This window comes from Cyanistes caeruleus, chromosome 2, assembly GCF_971803275.1.
Source record: "Cyanistes caeruleus chromosome 2, bCyaCae1.hap1.1, whole genome shotgun sequence".
In the NCBI taxonomy this organism is placed as follows: Eukaryota; Metazoa; Chordata; class Aves; order Passeriformes; family Paridae; genus Cyanistes; species Cyanistes caeruleus.
The window spans coordinates 92,377,319-92,402,295 of record NC_141702.1 but is presented as its reverse complement, the minus strand read 5'-3'; the positions used below and the strand labels follow the sequence as shown (position 1 = coordinate 92,402,295).

Sequence of the window (24,977 nt, the reverse complement as noted above, 5' to 3'; positions counted from 1 at the left end):
AAGTATTGTGTTCATCTTTTTGAATGCTTAGTGTGTGTTTTCTTGTGATTGTTGTTCCATAAATATTTGTTTGCTGGCAAACCATCTGAATAAGAAAATTTAAAGTTTTTCTGCCTCATTGTGGGTGTAAAACTTATTGCTCCCTTTACCAGAGGTTATGCTATGGGTTTTGTGGTCTCAGTTCACACTACCCAAAACATTTTTCCACAGCACTGAAACCAACCCACACAGCACATGCCTTAGCATTCACGTCACAGCCTCAAAAAAAATCCTGGTTCCTGTTGACAGAATGACTTGGTGCTTAATCATGATAATACCCACGCAACACAGTGAGGCTTAGTGTGCAGCTTTCCCTGCTGCTGCATCCCTTCCATGGTCAGTCAGGAGAGTCCATGGGCTGCCTCCTCTGATCAGCCATGTAGGACAGATGTCCACATCACCAAGACATTCAGATTGTGCTAGCAATCTGGTTCTGGTTTGTGGTCCCATGCAGAAACCAGAGATCACTGACCTGCAAAAGAGTGGTATCTCACCTCTGTGGAGGACCTGCTCCTGGTGGCTGCTTGCCTGATGTAATGAACTGCTGGCTTACCTCTAGGAAAGAAATCAATACATAGAAGTATTTTTAATATGTTTTAATATGGGCAGAAGTACTTGACCTCAGTTGCTGCTGAGTTCTGGGCTCAGCTGGATCAAGAAGCTGGACTGTCTCTGTTTACATTAAAGGCAGCAGTCACCATTTCTGCATGTAGTGCAGGATCTCAGGGAATCTAGTGGAAGCCATTGACCAGTCACTATGCCATGCCTTTGGAAATGACAGCAAGAGAGCTGCTCATTTCATAACCCATGGCTCCAGCTATCCCAAGCTGCAATTCCACGGTAGTGACCACATCCACAAGTTGTCCATCTGTCTGAATGGTCTTTGGTGGGAATAGTCTTAATATTTGTACTTCCCAAACAATCTTGCTCATGTTTTATTGGATCCCTGGTGTGTGTGAAAAGAGAATAGAACACTGTTACTGAAAAATTATTTGATAGTTAAAATGACAGTAAATTTTTCCATTAAAAATATCTTACTTTTGGCTATCAGCTTTTGAGCTGAGTAACGGCATCTCCACTCAGAAAAAAAACAGACATGAAATTTTTAAAAGAATGATTAGGCTTCGGGGGTAATTAAGAACACAGGAAATATGTCTAACATATATGTCTAACATATGCCTGAATATTTTGGAGCAGATTCCTCTTCACTCTTAAAGAAATTTTAGGTCCAGTCTCTTCTAACAAAGTCCTGGTGTCTTTCTCTCTCCCTTCATGTCCTAAACCTTAATTTCTCTCTAAGCCTTCCACTTTTCTCTCTAAATCTGCAGCAATATGTTCTCCCATAAAGGTTTTGTCTCAGTTGTAGATCCTGATTTTCTGGCCTGGAAAACCCATTAGGGTGTGCTATTCCTGCTAAGACAGAAGGATTGAACACGAATAGTATATTCTTCTTCAGTGCAATTATGAAATGGACTTGTTACTCTGTTCTGTGAAGGTAGATTTTCCTTTTTCTTACAATAAGAAAAATTTTACAGCCTAAATACTTCAGGTAGATAGGGTCGAATCCATTGGAACAAAATGTAGGAAGCCATCACATCTATGTGCAAAATTTATCTTTTTCACCCATCTCTCTTGTTCTTCCAGCCTGGGTTTGATCCACTCATCCCATTCATTCTTAAATTATTTCTCTGTAATCATTCAACACTTTCCAGAAATATCAGTAGTTATTTTCCTCCATGACCTTACATTACTTCTGCATGCCTTCTGCTTCCCATTATCAGAAGGAGCTCTCTCTCATCTGTTTAAAAACCTTTCCTATGAAAACTTTTATTTCTTTTTCTTCTCCTGGGAATCCCAGGGCACGCCCTTCATCTCCCTCCAGATGAATTGATCTCCAAGTGAAGAAAGAACACATTGGATAGACTCAGCTGCAGGAGGACCCCAGGAGCCACTTGCATGCCACATGAGTGGGTCTGCATGCTTGGCAGAGGGCAATACTGGGAAGTACCAGAACTGGGCAGTGCATGTAAGGCTACAGCCCTTGGCACAGTAAAAATGAGCTTTCTGGGCAAACACATATTTTAAACACAGATCTTCATAAGTTGTGAGAAATCCTGTCAAAGTGTCTAAAATTGGTTTTACACAGATTGAGAGCAGCAGATTAAATACCTAGAAGAAGAGGATCAGAGGGATGAGCAAGTGCATAACACATTGTTACATCACAGGGAACAAGCCATGGATTTGGGCAAAAGGCAAGCAGGAGGAAATCACAAGAAGCATATGTACCCCCTCAGTCAAAATTTCATCTCAGTCAATAAGAAAAACAGCTCTTATTCAAGACTTGTGCTTGGCTTTGGAGCGAGCCCAAGCCCTCTCAAATGTGAGTTTAGCAGTGCAAAGAATAGATGGAAAATAAAAAATAGACTAGTGTGAAGGGACTGAAATGAAAGAGGATGTGCAGTGCAAATGATTCCTTCTGCCTTCTGCCTATCCCACTGTGGAGAGAAGCCTTGGAGGCAATTACTGTTTCCACTATATATATATATATAAATATATACATATATATATATATATATATGTACATATATATATATGTATGTATGTATGTATAATACAGATGTATTATGTAATTTTATCTTCATGGAAAATGGTTGCTCTAATCACACTGCTGGGTACCATCATATCTCATTTCCTCCCCTCAGAAGCAGGAGCACAGAAGCAGAGCACCAGAACACTGATGGACTAAGGCTGCAGCAGCACTCAGCCTTCCCCAGACGCCCATTATTTCTCTTACTTGACCACCTTTTTTTTTCCTTTTTTACTTTTTTTTTCTTTTTTCTTTCTTTTTTTTTCTTTTTTTTTCTTATTTTTTTCTTTTTTGTTTTTGTTGAACATGAAAGTGGGTGGACACATCTCCCATCCTGCAGGGATCCTGGATCAGGCTTCCTCTTTAGGTCTTTTTAGGCCTTGTTTGCCCTGTGTGAGAAATTCTCTGGTATTGTTACCTTGCTTTGGTGGAGGAAAAAAGTTCATGGTGGGACAGAAATGCTGGGTAAGAGGAAGCCTCTGTAGTTTTCTTCATTTTCAGCACTTCATTGCCTAGACTCTTTAACATTAGAGGTGCCCAAAATTACCTTAGTCACTGGAGCCCAGTCTTTTGGTTGACTTTGTCTGAGATGGGAATTCATCAAGTGTGGATAGTGTACAGCTAGAAGGAAGCATGGAGAAGGTATAACTAGGGAGAATGGAGACAGTCATGCAACTCCAAACTAAATTCAAATATCAGGTGGCTTTGACATCATGAAAAAGAAGTCCATTAAACTAGGCAATCAGAAACATACATGAATTTTTAGTGGATAGGGGGAGCCATTGGAAGTTCAGAAGAATTCTTGCATTTCAAAATTAACTCTCTTCAGTAAAAATGATTACTCTGAGATCCCCCTTGGGAGAAATAGCTTATAATTTCTGTCTCCTAAAAACAGTCATATTAATGGAACTTGTCATAGAATTGAGCATTCAAACTTCCCCACTGAATTACCACTTCATTAATCTGCTTTATTAGTTAAATGGGGTTTTTTATTAATAACATTTTTTAACTGTGTGTACACACAGCTTTCACATAGTTACATACATTATTATTGTGTATTTTTTAAAAGCTTCTTGCTTTTGGGGGAGGCATTCTATTTATTTTTACTTTTGACTATAATACGTGTGTGGTAAAAATGCACTTTTTTCTCTCATGGTGCCTCCTTTGAGCTGCTTGGCACTCTTTGCAGCTTCTGTCCAGGCAACAAAGACCTGTTGGTTCTTGAAGCCATGCCAAATGTTATCTGCCTCTTAGATCTAAAGGGTATGTTCTCTGCAGAAAGATAATCAGGCTCCTACGAGATCCAGAGCTCACTCATGACTGCTGCCTCTGCCTTTGAGAAGGAGTTTGGAGAACTTGTGTCAGATGGTGTCTTTGGGAGCCAGTCACAATCCTTATCAAGGTCCACTTTCCTTCTCTCTCCATCTTCAAAGGACAAATCACCCTTGTTTCAAATGCCTCTCTACAAAGTGTCCTGGGGACAGAGAGGGTGGCACCTGGGAAATTCCCCCTTCTGCTCCAAAAGATTGGTTTCTCTTCCCTCTGGTGCTACAGTCAAAAACATATCATTCTGCCTGGGCAACAGTTCCTCTGATGGCAAACATAGCAATGACAATAAATACTTGAAAGGCCCTACTGTGAACAATTAGTATTCCAAACATGAAATTAATTTGTCCTGCGAATATAGGAACATTGTAATTTAGTTCACTTTTATTTTATTGTCAGATACAATTCATTTTCTACATGATTTTACGGTTGGATAGGATTCATTAGAAATGTTCCCCAAACTGCCTCTATTAAGTGAAAGAGTGGGGGCAAGATCCTTTCTGTTCTTTTCATTGCAAATGTTGTGCTATCTTTTCTCCTGCAAATGAGCCTTAACTCTAATCTATCCACACACAATGCTTGGCTCTGTAGCCTTAGATTTTTTTCTGAAGTTTCATTTTAATTTTCACTGCTGAAGAAGATATTTCTTTAAAGATATTAAAATAAAGAATTAAAAAAAAAAAAAAAAACGGAAAAGACTACCCAAGACTGCTCAGCTATAGGGTAGACAGTCTTTCTCCTTCTATGTTAGATTTTCAAAACTTGCCTTGAAGTTAGTTTTATTCAATTCTGTGCATTGTCCCTGTCTAAACAGGGGAATCATTGAACAGTAAATGTGTGGAGACTTCATCTAATTTAGAGGAGCTACATAAGCAAGAAAGTACCAACAGTCAGATACCCTCAAATGCTCAGCCATGATTTTGCTCAGCCAAATTTGCTCCATATTGAAACAGACAATAAGAGTGCATCACTTTTTTTTATGGGAAGGATAACAGTTTCTGTAGAAGACATATTCCAGCCCCCTGCTCAGGTGAGGTGTCTCAGCAATGTGTCTTTGTCATCAATCCCTCTTCACCTAGCATCCTCTGACAAGACAAAAGATCACCCCTTCAATTTGTATACCTGATAATTTACTTCCATGCACTGTTGTATTTTTTTTTTCATTTGCTTGCCTGCTTTAATTGTCAGAAAAGTCTTCTATTAATAATATATTAGTAATTTACTCTCCAGTCTCTTGCCAGAAAAGGGAGAAAAGAAAACATTCCACACACGCAAGATGCTGTACCCAACAAATAAATAAATAAATGAAAAATTACTGCGTCAACCATTTCTGAAAGTCAATGTGCCTTAAAGGCATTTGAAATTCTTTATTGTTCCTCTGTGTGAGCTAGGCCGCCTGAAGTGCAGCCCTGGCTGGAGTCTGTCCTCAGACTATATTCACAAAGTGAAGGTTTGAGGGACAGTAGCAGTCAGGCACCAGTCCAGCAGCGAGGACAAGGACCCTCACAGCAGGAACAGGGCTGGCTGTGGAGGGGCTGCTGCAGAGGTGTACATCCCTAGGGGTCTACACTGGGCAGAGGGGGGACTGAGCATCCCTGCTTAACAAAAAAACATGACCCTGTGGTTAAAGCAAAATGAACTTCGTGCTCCATGATGCAAGTTCTCGGCGACTTTGAGAAAGTCATGTCAGCTTGCAAACATAAATATTTATAGTGCCCCAGATGTATTCAGGAGACTTAATGAATTTCAGCCAAGGGTGGGAGTAGTGATGAAGGATGCTTCAAGCTGCATACCTCTGGGTTGTGTAGTGGGATTTCCTGATGAGAAAGTAGTGCAGATATGTGGTATGACCATCTTGGCTCCTATTGCAACTGCCCAGCTCACTTAAAAATCAGTGTCAGGTAGATGTCAAAATATCTTGAGGGATCTGAACTTAGTCTGACTCCTTTCAGGGTCCAGCTCCTTCAGAGTACCAGCATCACCTAAGACTTGTTGGGAAGGTCTGTGAGCAGTCTACAATCCCTGGATCTAATATTTATGTTGGAATGTATTTTTAGCGTATAGGGAAGAAAAAAACGGAGATGTCAATAGGTTTATGTTTATCTGACCACGAACTGCTTAGTTCACATTTTGTCTATGTGTCCCTGGCAAGATAATTGAGTAGTGCAGAATGCATGCTAAATTTCTTTCCTTCACTGACTCATTTAACTTCAGTGTCTTTCTCCAAAGTAAATGTTTGCTTATTTACAACGAAACATAGAAATAAGCTGTATTTCTTATTTTGGATGCTTTCTCTAAACCTGGAAAATTTTTGCATCATTTTCTGACGAAGAACTATTTAGTCCTCATATATATATTTGACTGGACTGCTATATTCAGATATTGTCATGTAATGGCTTCAATTCTATTTGAAGAGGATGAGGAGCTTAAAAACTCACAGGTGTTCTCCTAGGGTTTTGGTTTTTTTCAAGACTGTGTTCATTTATTCAACCTTGCTTTTGGAACACTCAGGCAGTTGTCACTGATCACTGGACCAAATCTACACTACACAGAAACATAGAGTGACTATGAAATGATTCTATGTCGTGACTAGAAATGACAGTAAAAAGGAAAAAGAAAAATGACAGATTAGAAGCAGAGTATTGAAATATACTCTGGCTCTTCCCCCGATGTAAGGGAAGGCCTCATCTGTAGATGTACTGGTAGAAGCTTTTCATAATAATCCTTTTCACTCTGTAATGACACATCTATAGCTACAGCAGCTACTGAAAGCTCATCTGCTTGCTGCTATCAATAGGTAACCAACTCTGTGGTGTTAATTCTATCACTGGCAGCAGTTGCAAAAAAAACCCCTCAAACTTGTGCTTCCTGCAGAAATGTGCAGTCTCATTGAGTCAGAAGACCAGAAAATGCATAACATTTTATTTATGGGTAGGTAAAATTACAGGTCCCAAGTATATTAGATGGGGATGTAAGTGTGACTTGACCACTGGTAGTTCAACCTTTAGACCCTGAAGTTTACAAAGTGAGCAGGTATTTCTGCTTGGCAGCCTGCTACAGTCTTGACTTCTTTTTTACCTAAGGCCATCGGATTTAATGTACTTTATAAATGAAAATGGCACTGGTATTCAGTCCATCTGCAATACTTAGCTTACCTGTATTTTCTCTTTTAGAAAACTATTTTGATAACAATTTGTAGGAAAAGAGCATGATACTAGGATACTGAATTTGCTGCAAAGTGATAATACAATGGTCTGGAAAATTACAGGGAGGAGAAATGGAGCAAGCTGCTGAAATTTGATACTGATAGGAAATACTTGCCCTGGTGCTGGTCACTAAATGTTTTTCAGAGCTTCAGTATGTGGGTGATGGACATTGAGAAAGACTTTTCCTGAACAGCTGGAAAAAATATTTAAAGAAAAATACATGAAATGCACCAAGGCATGAGCTCAATGATGCACCAAGGTGTTATTTTAGGGATTTGGGGCATTTTTTTGAAGTATGTTGGTGATTTTCAGTAACATGACTGAGTTTACTGTGCTTATTTTCGGGCATACATACACAACAACTTTATGTTGTTTATGTTTGGGTTTTAGTATACCTGTATGTATTTTGACATTTGTCAAGGCCTTTTCCATGAGCCATTTAATAAATCGCTGCAGCAAAGGTGGGCATTTTAATGACCAATTCAAGATGCTGAGCCATGAACTTAAACACATTAACTGTGTCTCATTATACATAGAACAAACACATCAAGTTAAACACCCTGAGCAGTAAATATAGACATTCATATATTATTTATGAACAGTGTGAAAATACAAAGCTCTTTGCAAAGTTCTGGCAAAGGAGGGAGGTGGAGCACTAAGCAAAGATTTGTGTTGGGAAGGTCATCGATTTGCTGAGGACTGTGTATTTGGAATGAGGCAGGGCTGTGAGTGCTCAGTGTTCCAGAAGTTCCACCAAGGAGGTGCAGACAATGGTAGGGAGCTGCAGAGGGTCAGCAGAAGCTGCAGAGCAGCAGGTGCGAGGGGACAAAACTGAGCCCATAATGCATTTTCAAGCCAGGAATCACTAGCTGGTTTTCCTTGGATTTTAATATTCCATTACAGTGGTCAGCTGACCATGTTTGTGCTTCCTACCCACCCACGGAACAGGGAGCATTTGGAGTATGTGACAGAAATGTGTAATTATCCCCAGCTGCACTACCTAAAATGAACATCAAATTAGATTTTCCATTAGAGACAAAAGACTATATTGTCCCCTGGAAAGCTTCTTCCATATTGCAATGAGCGCAACATTGCCTCAGATCAGAACTTACTTCCAAAGCTCAGAAAACACTCTGCTCAATGAGACATTTTTAACAGATATTACAGGGTCCAGCATGTTTTATAGTTTTCTTCAGCATTTCAGTGAAATAAATGCCACAGGTGTAATTTAACAAGCAAGCTTCTCTATTTTCTCCTGCTGCATGTTTGTTCTGCTTTTGTTTTGGCAAATTTTGCTGCAATTCCCTTTTTTTTACTCCTTATTCACATGGTAAATCATGAAACTTTAATTTTATCCTAACATACATAAAGGCTGAATAATCTGTGTCTCCACACATGTTTTTCTTTGCAGTACATAAAGTAGAATTTTTTAGGATCTAAATGTTCAGCTCTATGAAATATATAGTAATAAATTTTTTTCTCTTTTGAAAAATATCTAAAGTTTTGTAAAGATTGTGCAAGGTTCTCAAAAATGCTCTTTTCTGACCTTCCTGAAATGACAAAACAGAGATAGATTCCAGTTTATTAATTTTATTTTAAATACTAATTTTGAAGGAAAAAATCAAATTATTCTTTTATTGTCATTACCAACACTGCCTTCACCTACGTCTCTACCTCTGAAATGCTTCATGTCACATTTCTCAAAATGTTCCAACAAAGACGTGTTTTTTTAGCCAGAAGTAGCAAACAAAATAATAATAAAAAACAGGTGTGCCTGACTTCAATTAAGCTTTAAAATAATTCTGCAAATTAAGAATCTAATTGCAGGGGTAAGGGGATTGACATATCTGGCAGGAGTTTTATTTCTTTTTTCATGACAACTATAAAAAAATTTTGCAAGATCATCCTCTCATCCAGGAATAAATCAACATGAGTCTGTAGAAAAGGAGTTGATGTCAAAATCTGGAAAGTTAATTTTTATTCTGAGGGACAGGCATGCATATTATGTTGCATGTACATCTAATGTGAAGTGGTTCAGGGTGCTCCAGGTTTATCTGTCAGAATTTATGCCTCAGGACCTAGGTGAAATCACATCTTGGGTTAGTAACAATAGTACAGTAGCTGTACTTACAAGCACTGGTTTTGTTGAAGGAGGGATTAAATTTTTATGGTTTAAAATACTAATAACTCAGCTGAAGAATTTTCAAAAGCTTAATCTTAAAACCATTCTTTTTTACAGAAGATTAAAGTAAAAAAAAACCTTCTCACAGTTGTTTGGCTGAGCATCTCTGTTGTATATATAATGCAAGCCATGTTATTTTCATTTGAGGGTTGCATGTAAATGCATGTATTAGGAACTGTGCTTTTAATAACTGGAATAAGGCTCGGAAATGCATGACAAGGCAAAATTAAGATGTTTTGTGAGTGCTGGACAAGAAGGGTTCTTGAATGCTTTGGAGTGAAGTGCTTTGATAGGACAGAGAATGAGGTGGGTCACTGCAGCTCATACCAGCTGCTCAGAGCAAGGCAGCTGAGAGACAGAGAAAGGTGAAGAGTGACACTTTTTCACATGCTCAGACCAGCAAACAAACAAGCCACCTGTCATACTCTCCCTTAGGTCTCCAGAGCCCTCACTTGTCTTTCAGCATCTGACCCAACAGAGATGTCTCCTCACCCCCAGCAGCTCAGCCAGCACCCTCACCCCTGCTTCTTCCCTCCTCAGCTCCCAGGCAGTGCCTACAGGACATACACACACACACACACACACACACACACACACACACACCCACACCCACACACACACCATTGCTCCTCTGATCCCTTATTGTTTTTCCATGGGTCAGCAGTAATGTCCCTATGAAATATGAAAGCAGAGCAATGATTTCATAATGGCTGTTGATAAAAACTAATGAACCATCACAGGTACTCAGTTACAATAGGCATGGGATATCAATGAGCTACTTAATGAAATTGAATTGCTAGACACTTAAAATGCATCCTTTGACATTCTGGCCAACACCCAGCCTGCCTAAACTAATTCTATGACCTACAGTGGTTACACAGCCAGACACCATGTGGATGTTTTTATATATATCAACCCTGTGCTTGTTTTTGACTGGCTTACATGGCAAAGAAAACCAAGACAGGATGTTTTGAGTCTGTTAACTCAGTTTTCATCTGCTGCCAGTGGTACACTGAACTGACTGAAAATTTAAGAAAGACAATCAAAAGAATCAGCATGACATATGGTTGTGATTGACATAAGATGATGACATGTGATTTTCCCTTTCATAGCACATCTGAGATAATTTCTCACCTCCGTCTCACAAACAACATCTTAGAGAGTGAGGATGAACCCTGGACTTAGGAGATAGAATCTGGACCTTGGGGATGAAAGAAGTGGTTTTGTGGAAAACCAGAACAAATCATGGACATGAAGTTCAAAACAAACAGGAGCATTTCAAAGAATCAGCATGAGCACTACAGATTATTATTATCTATTGTCAGTCCAAGGGTGTTAGTTTTTGCACCTATCATTATGGTATTGGTGTGGCCTCTCTGGAAAATGAACAGCAATGGCAAAGCCACAGAGACTGGAGACTCTTGGTCACCCTTTTCAGGATCCAAGTAGATTTTAGGACTGAGTTTGCAAACCTGATATTCAATGGAAAGAACAAATTATATTGGAGACTGGAAATATTTTTTTGCTGGAGAAAAAATAGATTTCATGCAGGACTTTCTGGGTTTTTTTTATTTTTTTTTCTTTAGCCAAGAGACATTTCTGAAGTAAACATGTATTATGTAAATATTTCTGATAAATATCAATGTAAAATAATTTTGAAAATATCACTTGGTTTTCATCCTTCCTGTTCTCTTCAAATTGAAGACAATAAAATCAATAGTTGAAGTTGTTTTTTCTCCTTTCATTAGGCTTCTTTTTCTTGTGGACAAAATGAAAAATGAGTTAATCTGAGGAGAAAGTTTGCATTTATTTCCAGAGGCCAATGTGATCTTCAGAGCACAGCTTGAACAAAGTTACTGCATCCTGATCTGTGTCTTCTTCTGGACTTGTGAATTTGAGCTAGTACTGTTTTTCTCAGGGAGGTGGCTGGGAGATGAAAAAGGGTTTGTGTCATGCCTCCAGATGCAGTGCAAAGCAGTCACTTGATACACATTATTCAAATGACCTCTCTTTTTTGTTATGCCCCTAAATCCATTTAGGGCCATAGCAATCAGTCTGGGGAGAATGGTGTAATGGTGTGTGGTGATAAGACAGAGAGGGATTGCTGTGCTCCACTACCAGGAATTGATTTTTTTTTTCCAGGATTCCTGTCTGTGGCTTATAAACTCCATCTGCTAGAAAGGGTTTTCCTCCCATTGAGAGTCCTGAGCCAGGGCACAGGCAGGTGAGGAGACCTGGACCTTCTTCACTGACAGTCTCATGATTAATTCCCAAAGCATCACCTGGCAAGAGATCTGTCACATGCTGCAGAGCTCTGCAACACATCCTGTTGTGCACTCCAATTCCATGTTTGTCACTAGTTTGCAAACTGCCCCTATTCCTTTTTAAGCCTCTGTCATCACAGGATTAGGTCTTTGGATGCCCATTCCATCATAAGCAGTTTGTCTCCATCAGCTCCGTTCTCACCCATTCCTGCAAACTTTGTCCAGCTCTCCCTGAAGTCATGAAAAATCAGTTCCTGAATAGCAGAGAGCTTTCAAGAGGATATTTTTGATGGATTTGGAGAAATATTGAGGCTTGTGTGATCTTAGTGGCCTTTGAACAGTCATCAATCTCCCACCCACCACACAACATAATAATTTCCCTGTGTGAAATGCTTAGCCTACCATTTGTGCGGTTTTGATCAATTGAATGTGAAGCATTCACACTGAATTTTTAAGAAAATGAATGAAGAGTGAAGGGAGGCGTGCAGCTGAGCAGCAGCAGATGGTAAGAGGGGCCCCTGCCTTCCCCAGTGGCGGCGAAGTCAAGTGCCTTTGCATTTATGCTGCTTGGACACTTAATTTTAAGACATAGCTACAAAATGCTTAGGCAGCAGCCAATTTCTCTTTAGAGATCTAGGTTCTGAAGGACTTTCTAGTATTTTATTGAGTGAAAAAACACCCCATGTATTCAACACCAAGTGTCTTCTCTGGCACCCACTTTGCACAGGAAAGGACAGAATTTTGAACAGAAAATGGAATTTTTTTTCTTTTTCCAGAACAAATAAAATAGTAAATTAAATGTGAATCCAATTAAGACTAAAAAAAAAGAAATTTCTTAAAAAAGTTCAGTTTGGATGCCAGCAATTTTTAAAAATGCCAAAATATTTATTTTTAGAACATGTGAAAATTCTTGACTTTTCATTTCATAGGGCTATTTTTAAAAATAACAGAATGGTCTAAGAAAGAAAGATTAAATAAAAAGGCTAAATAGCTCCAAAAGGGGGGGGGGAAAGGCTTTTTTTTTATTTTTTAAATGTCATATTGAGTTCAAGAACAACATCCATACTATGTTTTTATTTTACCTGGACTATGTCTTCCCCTTTTATTTTTTTTCCACTTCAAACATCAAAGGAATAAAAACCACACAAATACAATACAAATACAATACTTGCTGTCTTGTTCCCGTAGGGCCTCTCTTCCTGTTTACCATTCATCTTTGAAACTGTTCTTCCCACCATCATCAGGATTCTCTGCATCTCATTTACCCAAACCCCTCAGAACACTTTCTTTATCTAATCTATTTTAAACGTATTGAAGAGCCCTTCATGGTAATATCTCACCACTGAAATCTAATCTAATCCATCAGCCAAGAGTCTAGTTGCTTTATAAACACTAAGGGCCAGATGCTGTTGCCCTTTTCTCAGACTGAAATCGATCGCACTACTGAGTTCTGAATAAAGGTGTCAGAATCTGTCCCTCAACTGGCAATACCTAATTCTTATCATCATTTCACAGCCAGGGAAACTGAGGCACTGCAAACTAAAGCTGCTGAGGGTCACATAGCAGTTCATCTGAAAATGAGAAACTAGAAGTCCAAGCTCACAGCCCCCAGTTCTCACCAGAAGCAGTCAAATGACTGCTTGAGGAATTGGCTTGTGTTTTAATGCATGCAATGCATTCAGACTTGTGCCTTCAGTAATAAAGGCTTAACTGTGAAATAAAACTCCACAACCATCATGTTTGCTTGTGCTTGACTGTAGGTTGCTGGCTGAATAAAAATGGCTTTCTTGAGACGGCCAAAAATAATAATAAAAAATTACAGTTAATCAGGTTTGTTCTCGCCCTGAGTTACAAGGAGAGTGAGGTTATAAACCAGATTTCAGGCTGTGCTAGGCTATATCTTCTGCTCTAGATGGCTACAGGACAAGGCACCATTCTAGAAAAATAATTTCAGTTTGTTTAAAAAGAAAAAGAAATACAAATAGTAATAGTAATGATGAAAGTAACTGATGTTCAAAGGAGTTCTTGAGTAAATTTGATTTCTAGGAATATTGCTTTTGGAGGAAGCCCAGTCCTCTGACAGGCCTCCTCCTGGGACATCTGCCCCCTAAAATAAGACAAAACTGCTTAGTGACGGTGACTAAGGTGTACACCCCTTCCTGCTTTGGGACCCCATGTTATCTCCCTCTTAACTATTGGTCATTTTACCTCGGTCTCAGACCATTGGTCCTTTTCCCAATTCTCCCTTTCCTTATAAAAACCCTGGCTTTTGCCCAGTTCAGTAGAAGTTCTTCACTGCCCCCCTTCACTGAAGCCTGCCAATAATGGGGTCCACAGAACGCTACACAGCCTCCCATCTCTCATCTACGTGTTAGCTGGGGTAACCCATGAGCAGAGCTGGGCTGATCACGGAGCAGAAATCATTTCTGAAAGAGCTGATCACTTGAAGCCTCTGAGAGCGCTCATAAGGGTTACCCCTGGCTGGAAACTGCCTGGAACTCCCCAGACAGCTGCTCCTTCTTGGGTCCTCTATCCAGGATTGCTGGTGGCAGAGCTGGGGGTTGGATAGGCCCCCAGTCCCAGCCTTGTCAAGTGGTGCACCGAACAGATCCTGGACCCTTCAGCTGAAGCCCAGGAGGAAAGAGGGTCATCCTGCAGAGCACAGCTTCTGGACTGAATCCTCGTCTGGATCGCCTCTCCTCTGAAGACACCCTCTGCATTCTAACAGAGAGTATCTGAGGAGACAGTTCTAAGACCCTTGCATTCACCACCTGGGAGAAGAAACCCTGAGGGTTGGAACAAAAGCCTGACCACCAACCCCATAGTTTTTATTTTGACCCAGGCAGCTGACAGTCATAAGTTAACTCAGCCTTTTTCTGCGTGCTACTTTATTTCCCTGGATCTTTTGGGGTTTTTTTGTCTTTTTTCTGCTAGGCTGGGACCTGGAATACTAGTGTGGGGTTAAAACTAGGAAAGTTTCAGTGATCTCATACTGAGAGAGACCTATATTCCCAAATTCTACAAATCCTATCTGCTAGCAGTTTCTCTAAAGGAATTTTTTTCTAAAACGGACATGAAAGCATTTATTCACTGGCTTTCTAAGCATTTTCCTGATTCTAACGGGGACTCTATCTGTCTCAACTCCTTCTGGGATAGTGTAGGGACTAAAATCTATGCCTGTCAAGCTAACGGAGATTTTTCAGTTTTTCCTCTGTATCTTCTCCCCGCTCCTATACAATTGCAAATGACCCTGACTCTACCTCAGACCTAAAACCTGCAAAACCTGCAAAAAAATCCAGGCAGGATTTTCCTGCCTGGAATCCCTCCACACCCTGTCTCCCTGTTTTCTCCGGTGTCAATCCCTACCATCCCAGACCAAGGAGCGAGGAATCCGCCCCGCTCCTGCCCAGCACCTCAGCAGACGCCCCCCTCGCCCCCTCCACTGGGACAGGGAGTGTGGGATCTGCTCTAACCCCAGCCAGCCCCTCTCCCCTGGCACAATCCACCACACACGGCACCGAGCCTTTTGACCCTCTCCCCGCAGTGGTGCTTGTTTCTGTACCTCCTACTGCGCTCCCTCCCCCGCAGCCCCGCTGTGCACCCCGCTCCCCAACACCCCACCACATCCTGTCTCTATCCCTAGCCCGCCATGCCGTATGGTGCTCCCCCCTCAATTCCCCCCCCATCTCCTGGAGCCCCCCCCGCCAGGCACAACCACTGGCGATGGGGTGGGACACCACCCCTGCCCGACAAAGACGCGACCCTCGCGATGCCCACGGCCACCCCCCTTACCCCATGGCTCCCCAGCCCCCCGGCGGCTTTCCCCACACACAGTTCCCTCCCGCCCCGCAGCTATTCCCTCCGCCATGGCTTCTCCCCTGCCATGGTTTTTCTCCCCCCGCGGCTCCTGCGCCCCCTCCCCGCCCCGTGGCTTCTGCCACCGCAGCCGCAGCTTCAGACACTGTACTGCTGGAGAACCCGGCGTGTCCCACCCCTGGGACCTGCCCCTGCCGCACAGCCTGGTGCCGCCGCCCCACCGCAGCTTTCCCACGGCTGGGCTGCATGCCCCCATCCCCCGATGCTCCGCTCCAGGCACCCTGGGTGCACATTAACAAGCATTGCACAGCACGTGCACACCCTGATTCCCTTTCTGATCACAGCAATACCAGCACAACTGACTCTGATTCAGATGTAGTTGACCCTTGGGCGTGAAATTGTGTTCAAGCCACTCAGGAAGGGGAATGGCATTTAGCCCCCCAAAAAATCTTCCTTGCCAGTAACTTGTAAAAAAGGCAAGAGGGGAACAGCTGCAAACAGAACAGTGTGGCAGCCTATTACTAAAAAAGAACTTGTAGACCTACGTAAAATAGCCAAAGAACATGGACAAGGAACACATCTTTTTAGGAATTGCCTAGAGCCCATCTTCTCCATGCACATCTTAGTACCACATGATGTCAAAAATATTGCTCAATACCTTCTTTCCCCTGCTGAATATATGCTATGGGAAAGGCATTGGAAAAAACAGTTAAAAACATTACCTGACAAGTATTCTAAAGATGCAAATATGCAAAATTTCACTGTTGAACAGCTATCTGGACAAAATGACCTACAAAACCCCTCAGAACAAGCTAACACTTTGCCTGAGGAAACACTGCAAGACATAGCTATTGCAGCAAAAACATCATTGCTCCTCACTCCAGATGACTCTACTCCCACCTTACATTTTGCTAATATCAAACAAGGGGTAGATGTGAGTTTTATCAAATTTGTGGATGAAGGATGACTTGGAAAAACAGAGAGTACAGAGGCACAAAAAGAACTTCTGAATAAACTAGCTATAAAGAATTCTAATGAACAATGTAAAACTATTCTGAGGGCTTTACCCTTGGACACAGAACCTATCATTGTACAAATGGTGGAAAGCTGCACACACCGTTTGTCCACTGAAAACACAGTTGCCCAGGCAGTTGCTAAAGGCATCGCTGAGGGGGTTTCTGGAGCATTTGCAGTGGTAACCTCCAAAGATAATGCTCAGTGTTTCAACCGTGGGGAATTCAGACACTTTATAAAGGACTGTCCAAGAGAGGTCACCCACCCAAGACCCCCACACTGGCTACCAAAGGCCTCAGAGACAGCAGTGATACCAGCAGTATTCGGGAAACTCCCAGAGCAGCATGGTGAGGCCCCACGTGCAGACAAGAAATCAAAAGCCATCTTGTTCAATCCCACCTGTGATGTTCACATCGGACAGCCAGGACCAGGAAGATGGGAAGCATCACAGCGCATCATCCTGGGAAATGCCAAGCTACATGAGAAAGATCCAAGACACAGAACGATACTGATGGGAACCCGGCACCAGCTGGTAACTGCACTGTGCATTGACTTTACAGATGAAAGTGTTTACCATGTTCCCACAGGAAAGCATGGACCAAAAGATGGTCCCTGGGACATCCTAATTGTAGGTGACACTTTCCATGGTCCAAGGAACGTACCCTTTTATCTTTCACAAGGAACTCCGATTGCACAAGCCTTTCTACTCCCACTGAACAACTTATAATGGCTTCCCCTCAACCCCACAATAATGTGGGCACAGACTGTGGGCTCAAATAAGCCATCGAGTATGGCCTGTTCTGTAAGGGGAAGAAGATCTACTGACCAGGGATGCTGGATGCCGGTGCAGACGTGACCATCATGGCCAACTCAGAGTGGCCAGCAAATTTGGAACTGCAGCCAGTAGCAGGCATGATTTCAGGGATTGATGGAGCCACAGTGTCTATGCTCAGCAAGCAGAATGTCATCATCAAAGGACCTGAAGGCAAGATGGCAACCATCCAGCCTTTTGTGGTAAGGGCCCCCATCACCCTATGGGAGGGGTCTTATAGCCCAGTGGGGGGCTTCCTTACATATACCCAGCTGGAATTTCTGATTGGAGCCACTTAGGACTGCACACTGCCATCTACCCCTTGCCTCACCTGGAAATGTGAGGACCCAGTCTGGATCGAGCAAATTTTACCCCCTCAAAGGTAAAATTGCACACACTACAGGACCTAGTTGAAGAACAGTTTGCCAAAGGCCACATCATCAAGACCACCAGCCCCTGGAATTCCCCAGTCTTTGTGCTGAAAAAGCCTGGAAAGGACAGATGAAGACTCCTCCACAATCTTCTCAAGATCAACGAAGTCATTGAGGACATGGGTCCCTTCTAGCCTGGCCTGCCTTCACCATCGATGCTGCCTGAAGACTGGACACTTGCCATCATAGATATTAAAGACTGTTTCTTCAGCATCCCACTGCACCCCCAAGGTACCCCCTGCTTTGCCTTCTCTGTCCCCTCTCTTAACAGAGAGGCTCCACTCAAGAGATAGATATCATTAAAAGATATCATTAGCTTTATCTTCCTCAAGGCCTCAAGAACGGCCCAACTATATGCCAGTGGTATGTCATTCACATCCTGTCTCCCATCTGGAAACAATTCCCAGATGCTGTCATCCACCACTGTATGGATGATACCCTGGTCTGTGCATCAGGAAAGACTTACTTGGGCAAAGCAGTTGAAAAGACCATTGAAACCATAGCGAAAGCAGGATTTGAAATTTGTGAGGACAAAGTGCAGTACACCAGCCCATGGACTTATTTCGGACTCCAAATTTGTGAAAGAACCATCGTACCCCAGCAGCTTGCCAACTGAGATGACCCAAAGGCCCTTTTTTTGTGGGTCCATCAACTGGATCTTGTCCCTTAATTGGAATTACAAGAGAGGACCTCGGTCCCCTGTACCATCTTCTCCATGGCAGTGGAGACCTGGACTCTCCATGCACTCTTACACCAGAAGTCCAAGATACCATCACCAAAGTCCAAGAAGCCCTGTCTTCACACCAAGCCCATCGCTTCAAGCCCAGCCTGCCTTTCCAGTTTGTGATTTTGGGAAAGACCCCCTGTTTCCATGGACTGATTTTCCAGTGGGACCCTCTGTTCATAGCTGAATGGATCTTTACAAACAACCAGCCTACAAAGAAATTTAGCTTTTCAAGAAATCATGGCGCATCTAATTAAAAAAGCCAGGACTCACCTCCGCTCTCTTGCAGGCTGTGAGTTCACATGCATATACCTACCACTGACTAATGGAGACCTGGAGCATTTGCTCCAGACTAATGAAAAACTCCAATTCACCCTGGATAACTATACAGGACAAATTTCCATCCATATACCAAAACACAAAATTTTAATGTGGCCTTTAATTTAACCCCAAAATTAGTCCAAAGCAGGACACCTCTCAAAGCTCTAACCGTTTTTACAGATGTCTCAGAGTCATCTCACAAGTCTGTAATGATCTGGAAAGACCCCAAGACTCAAAAGTGGGATCTGATGTCCAAATGGTGGAAGGATCCCCACAGATAGCTGAGTTAGCAGCTGTTGTCAGAGCCCTTGAGAAATTCAAAGATGAACCCTTTAATTTGGTCACAGATTCAGCTTATGTTGCTGGTATAGCTATGAGGGCAGAACATGCTTTTCTCAAGAATGTTTCCAATCCAAAATTACACCAGTTGATTTCTGCATTAACTCGTTTAATATCCCACAGGAAGGAACCTTACCATATTATGCATGTGAGGTCATACCTGCCAGGTGCCATCACAGAAAGGAACAAGAAGGCAGACGCATTGGTCATGTCCATGGAAACTGCTAATGTCCCTGACATCTTTGCTCAGGCAAGGTTGTCACATGCATTTTATCATCAAAACGCACCCGCCCTGATCAGAATGTTCAAGCTCTTGAAATATCAAGCAAAAGCTATTATTGCAACATGCCTGAACTGCAAAATTACCAGATACCGTCTATGGGTACCGGAGTCAATCCCCAAGGCCTAAACAGCTGTCAGTTCTGGCAGACTGACATGACTCATTTCCCACCTTTTGGAAGGTCTAAACATGTGCATGTGTCAGTCAACATGTTTTCTGGAGCAGTATTTGCATCAGCTCACATAGGAGAGAATGCCACTCAAACCATCAAGCATTTTCTTCTTTGCCACTCTGGGAGTCCCAAAAAACATCAAAAGAGACAATGGACCTACCTGTGCCTCTGGTAGGCTAAAAGAGTTCTTCAGTGAGCGGGGAATAGAACACAATAGAGGCATACCTGCAAATCCCACAGGACAATCCATCATAGAAAGAACTCATCAAACCCTTAAAAGAGTCCTCCATCAACAGCGGAGAGAAGCAGAAATTACATCAAGAGATTCTGTAAAGCCCTTTACACCGTTAACTTCCAAAACTGTACAGCATCTGAGCCTGACCCTCCAATCCTTCACCATTTCTCAAATTCAGCCCAAGCTAAGCTCACTGAGGAGCCACCAGTGCTAGTAAAGGACCCAGAGACACATCTGGGCCTTTCCCACTGATTACCTGAGGAAGGGGCTATGCCTGTGTCTCACCACCATCTGGCCCTGGATGGTTCCAAGGAAAAAACATAAAACTGTATCTAGGCACTGCAAACACTGCCCCCACGGACACTAACAAGAATTCTCTTGAGTCAAGTACAAGACCCCCACAAAACCAGACCAGCTCTGCATGGAGATGATGGCATTGCCGAATGTCCACAAACCAGAGAGAAGACTGTCCCGTCACATGGCAGCAGATAAAACAGAGAACTGAACAAGGTGCTGCTGCATCAGTCAAGCCATAGGCCAGATGCAGTCTGGTCACTAATTGCTCCCTGGTTTATATGTTCTTACCCCTTTTGCCCCAAAACCCCTCATGACCCCCTCCCTCAGCCCTTGCCGGAACCTCTCTAGAAGCCTATACCTACCTCCCCCATCCTCAGTTTGTAGTAAATAGAAAAAGAGGGGAAGGAACGGAGGAAATGGACAAGGGAGAAAATCCTAAATCTCCCCGCCACGATAAAGATAACAAATTTTGCTTATATTCCCTATCAGAAGCCCCATCCCTGTCCAAAGATGAAAATTATCTCCACTGGTGCTGTCCTCACTACTGCCTGGATGCTTTTCACCATGCCTCATGCCTTCAGCTGGATTAGCCCATAGCCTATAATGTTTGGGTGACCCTAGCAAGGACACTGAAACAAGATAACATGTGCCTATCCATGGGTAGCCTTGACAACCCACTGTCCCAAAGGGTAGGGATTCCCTTGGTAGCAGAAGACTGGCCCGTCTATAGTTCAGAACTCCTCCGCACCACAGGTAAGAGGCCCAATCCGGTAGATACTTGGGATGACTGGACAAAGGTTCTGCCAAATGTTCCAGAGGAACCCCAAGAATTGGACCTGCTGGGGTCCTCCAAAGCAACACACTGTGTCAAATTTTACTTTAAATGACCAAGTCAGCATTGGACAGGAATTGACCAGGCAAAAAACATGTACAGAAAGGACATATCACAAATTAACAAAGCTCACAATAATTTAAATTGGTGTAACTACACCTGCTGCATACTCTCTGTGTCCTCTCTCCACCCCAAAGTGTTTCCCTGGGGTATATTTCTTACCTGTGGTGACCAAGTATAGGCTGGGATCCCCTTGTGCCTCCAGGGAAGGGTTTCTGTAGCCTTGACAAGCTTTCTACCTTCACTCCAAATATCACATTATTACATAACTGGAAACAAAAAAATTAATTTGCACTCTAAACAAGATCCTATCCTGAATTTGATGAAAATTGTGACAGCCAAATTTACAATTGGAACATAGGAAAACGAGTCATGACCTCTCTGTTCTTACCATGGATAGCTGCAGCTAAAGTCCTTGGTGAGATAAATTACCGGGGGTGTTGGCTTAGCAAACAGACTAATGCAACATCTGCTGCCCTAAGCGATCTTTTAACACATGAGGAAGCCACAATACATGCATCCCAACAGAATCGAGCAGCAATTGGCTTCCTACTACTTGCCCACAGACATGGCTGCCAAGACTTTGAAGGGATGTGCTGCTTCAACCTCTCTTCACACTCAAAATCCATCCACACAAATATCCAGACACTGAAGGAACTACTGAAGGACTTAAAAGTGGAAAACACCCCGGACTGGGTCAATGACCTTCTCAGCCAATGGGAACTAACGGGATGGGTGTCATCTTTAGTTAAGAGAATTTTGTGGATTTTTATTGTGATTATTATTGCATTAACTATATTCTCGTGCCTTCTCCGTTGCTTCAAAAGAGCTATAGGAGATGCCTTTTTACTAAATACAGAGAGGGCAGCTGTGGGGGAAGCCCAGTCTTCTGACAGGCCTCCTCCTGGGACATCTGCCCCCTAAAATAAGACAAAACTGCTTAGTGACGGTGACTAAGGTGTACACCCCTTCCTGCTTTGGGACCCCATGTTATCTCCCTCTTAACTATTGATCATTTTACCTTGGTCTCAGACCATTGGTCCTTTTCCCAATTCTCCTCTTCTCTATAAAAACTTCAAATTTTGCCCAATTCAGTAGAAGTTCTTCACTGCCCCCCTTCACTGAAGCCTGCCAATAAAGGAGTCCACAGAACGCTACACAGCCTCCCATCTCTCATCTACGTGTTAGCTGGGGTAACTCATGAGCGGAGCTGGGCTGATCTGAGCTGATCATGGAGCAGAAATCACATCTAAAACAGCTGAACACTTGAAGCCTCAGGACACTCTCCTAAGGGTTAACCCTGGCTGGAAACTGCCTGGAACTCCCCAGACAGCAGCTCCTTCTCAAGATGTCTATCTGGGATTGTTGGTGGCAGAGCTGGGGATTGGACAGGCCCCCAGATCCAGCCTTGACAATTGCTGGCATAGTTTCTGGGGTTTTCTGTTCAATTCAAATATAACAGCCATATATGAAAATTTATATTTCTAGGTACGTTTGCATTTGATCCAAATTCTTCTTCTTAAATTGCTTGCTTCTCCCCTTATTCCCAAGCTGCTGTTGCAAAATTATATCTATGAGTTATAGAGGGAAGCTGAGGAAGTACACAGCGGTTCCAAACTTCATATATTGCAGTTACATGATATCACACATTTAAGAAAGTAAAAAAAAGAAAAAACATGACAAAAGCAGATCAGTTTTATTATCTTAGCCTTTAGAGATAAATAGGATTCAGATAGTAGGAAGAGCTTGAATTTGAACTAGTTACAAAATACTCCTCTGATTCTGTACAATTATGTGACTTTCCTCTTCACAAGTTAGACAAGCTCTCAGCTGATGTTTGAAGATGCTTGTTAAAGAGAAGGCACAGACTGAAGAATGGGATGGGTGGATGGTATACTTCAACCACAATTCCCATGAGATAATTGTGGTAACATTTCAGAAAAGAAATGCCAGAGTGTGAAAAGCAAACTAACACACTGTAAGAAAATAAATATTTGTGGGATATAAGACCAAATAAAATAAAGAACGCAACCTTAAACACAGGAGCAAAAACCCCTGATGAGATAAAGATTAAAAATACTGTCAAAATCCCATTAATGAGCATAATGTCTGCAGTGTTACCAAGAGCATGACTAGATAGCTGATTAAAACTGGAGAAAATGTCCTTTTCCTAGGTTTGAATATGCTGTGTGTCAGTCAATTTCAGCCAAAGGCTGTAAAAGCTATATTAGGATACTACCTGAATTTCAACAACAGTGACCTCTTGAATAATTGATTTTAAAAGTTCAAGGATAAGTGTCTTGGCAGCATGAATATTGGTTTTTTTTATGGTAGTTGGCTTTTGCCTGACATGTTCAGAGCTCATTCACCCTTCTTTTGCACATCACTCTAAAGAGCGCTAAAATCCAGGAACTGACAAGGACTCAGTCTCATACTTAGAGATACTTATGAGTCTGGAGAACATTGGCAAACTGGCTCATTGTGATTAAATGTCATGGCTATTTTCTTTTGTTCTGCATCAATGGAATATTTTAAAGCAGTAGAACTTGCAGGTGTTGAAATTTGCTTCTTGTTAGCTTTTTTGCCTAATTTGGGTCTGCTCACCTGAAAAAAAAAGACAGCTGTGTCAGGCCTGGGCATGGGATTCTTATATGGTATTGAGAAATGGAAGAAAAAAAAAGTGGGAGAAGTAGAACATTTCAGGATACCTAGTGCAGAGTCCACTGTAGCACATGGATCCCTTTTCAGTAGCTTTTTTCTTTTTTTCAGTTATACATTGTCACATTTAAGGCAAGAAGATACCATTTGATGTTCTTGTCTAACTTCTCACAGCCAGATAATTTCAACTAGTAAGATTTGCTTCAAGTCTCTTTCAGAGAGAGAGGTTTTCTGACCAGCTTTTTGGAGGAAGTTTTCACTCAATTTGTTCTTTACCTGTATTCTCTGCTACTACCCAAATGATGGGTAATGGAAAATGGGTAAATGATCTGTTGTGAGCAGTTATCACTATCAGTAGGCTCACTGTGTTGCAGGAGACAGAGCTATATAAAGGGCTATACTTAAACTGCATTTAGCAGAAGAAATGCCATCTTCTAGTATAAAGTGGTTCATTGTTCACGGACTCAATAATGCTGTAATTGCTATTCACTGCAAATAAGCTTCTTGAATTCAGTGCATAGCACAGCTCAGCTCCTGCTGGAGACAATTTTTCGTCAAGCATAGACACCACCACCCCATTAGGAATCACAGCTGAAATCTGTTTGGGCTTATATAGATAAACTATAAGGGAAAAGGAGAGAAAGAGAGAGAGAGGGAAGATATGGATCTGTAATTACAAGTGGCAGAAAGATGTGGTTAAATTCATTGGGCAGCAATACCAGCAGATATCTGCCGAATTTCTTGTCTGTAAACATTGTCTGAATTAATCACAAGGAGAGACAGTGTAATAATTGCATTTTATTAAAGCTGAACAAAAGACTATGACACTGTTCTGAATAAATGAGCTAACTGTAATTTGACCCACTTCCCTGAGATCTCAGAAATAGCCAAAATGTCTCATAAATTGTACTGGACAGAAGCAGATGAGACCTGCAGAACCACCACATGAACTACTTAGGGAATTGGGTCTTGAGTGGGAGCAATACTTAAGCCAGCAGACCTGGTCCACCTCTTGCATTTCTGTTTTCTTTTGAGTAGGCATTGAAAAAATAATGTTCATTTGCTTACAGAGGCAGCATCTTTTCTCTTCAGATTGTCTTCAAAAAATAAAACCTCCTGTCATGTCAATATTTTTTTATGCAAAGAAGTAAAATACTGTAAGAATTTGAGGAACCATTTTAATAAAGGATCAGAAAAGAATAAGTGCTCTTATCTTTTGCATTAATGAGTTTAAGGCATGGGAAATTCTGTATGTGTGAATAAATTCACACATACATAAAGTAGGCTAACATATTTCCAACGTATTTTTTCTTTGTTTAAGAGATATTGCAAGAAAGTAGGGTATTAACTGGGAGATTGGTTATACAGAAGATATAGATATAG

The 24,977-nt window shown here is 41.9% G+C and overlaps 1 pseudogene; it reads left to right on the top strand.

Annotated features, from left to right (window-relative positions):
• Positions 1 to 17,265: 17,265 nt before the first annotated feature.
• On the top strand, positions 17,266 to 21,860 carry LOC147654995 (uncharacterized; annotated as a pseudogene).
• Positions 21,861 to 24,977: the final 3,117 nt, after the last annotated feature.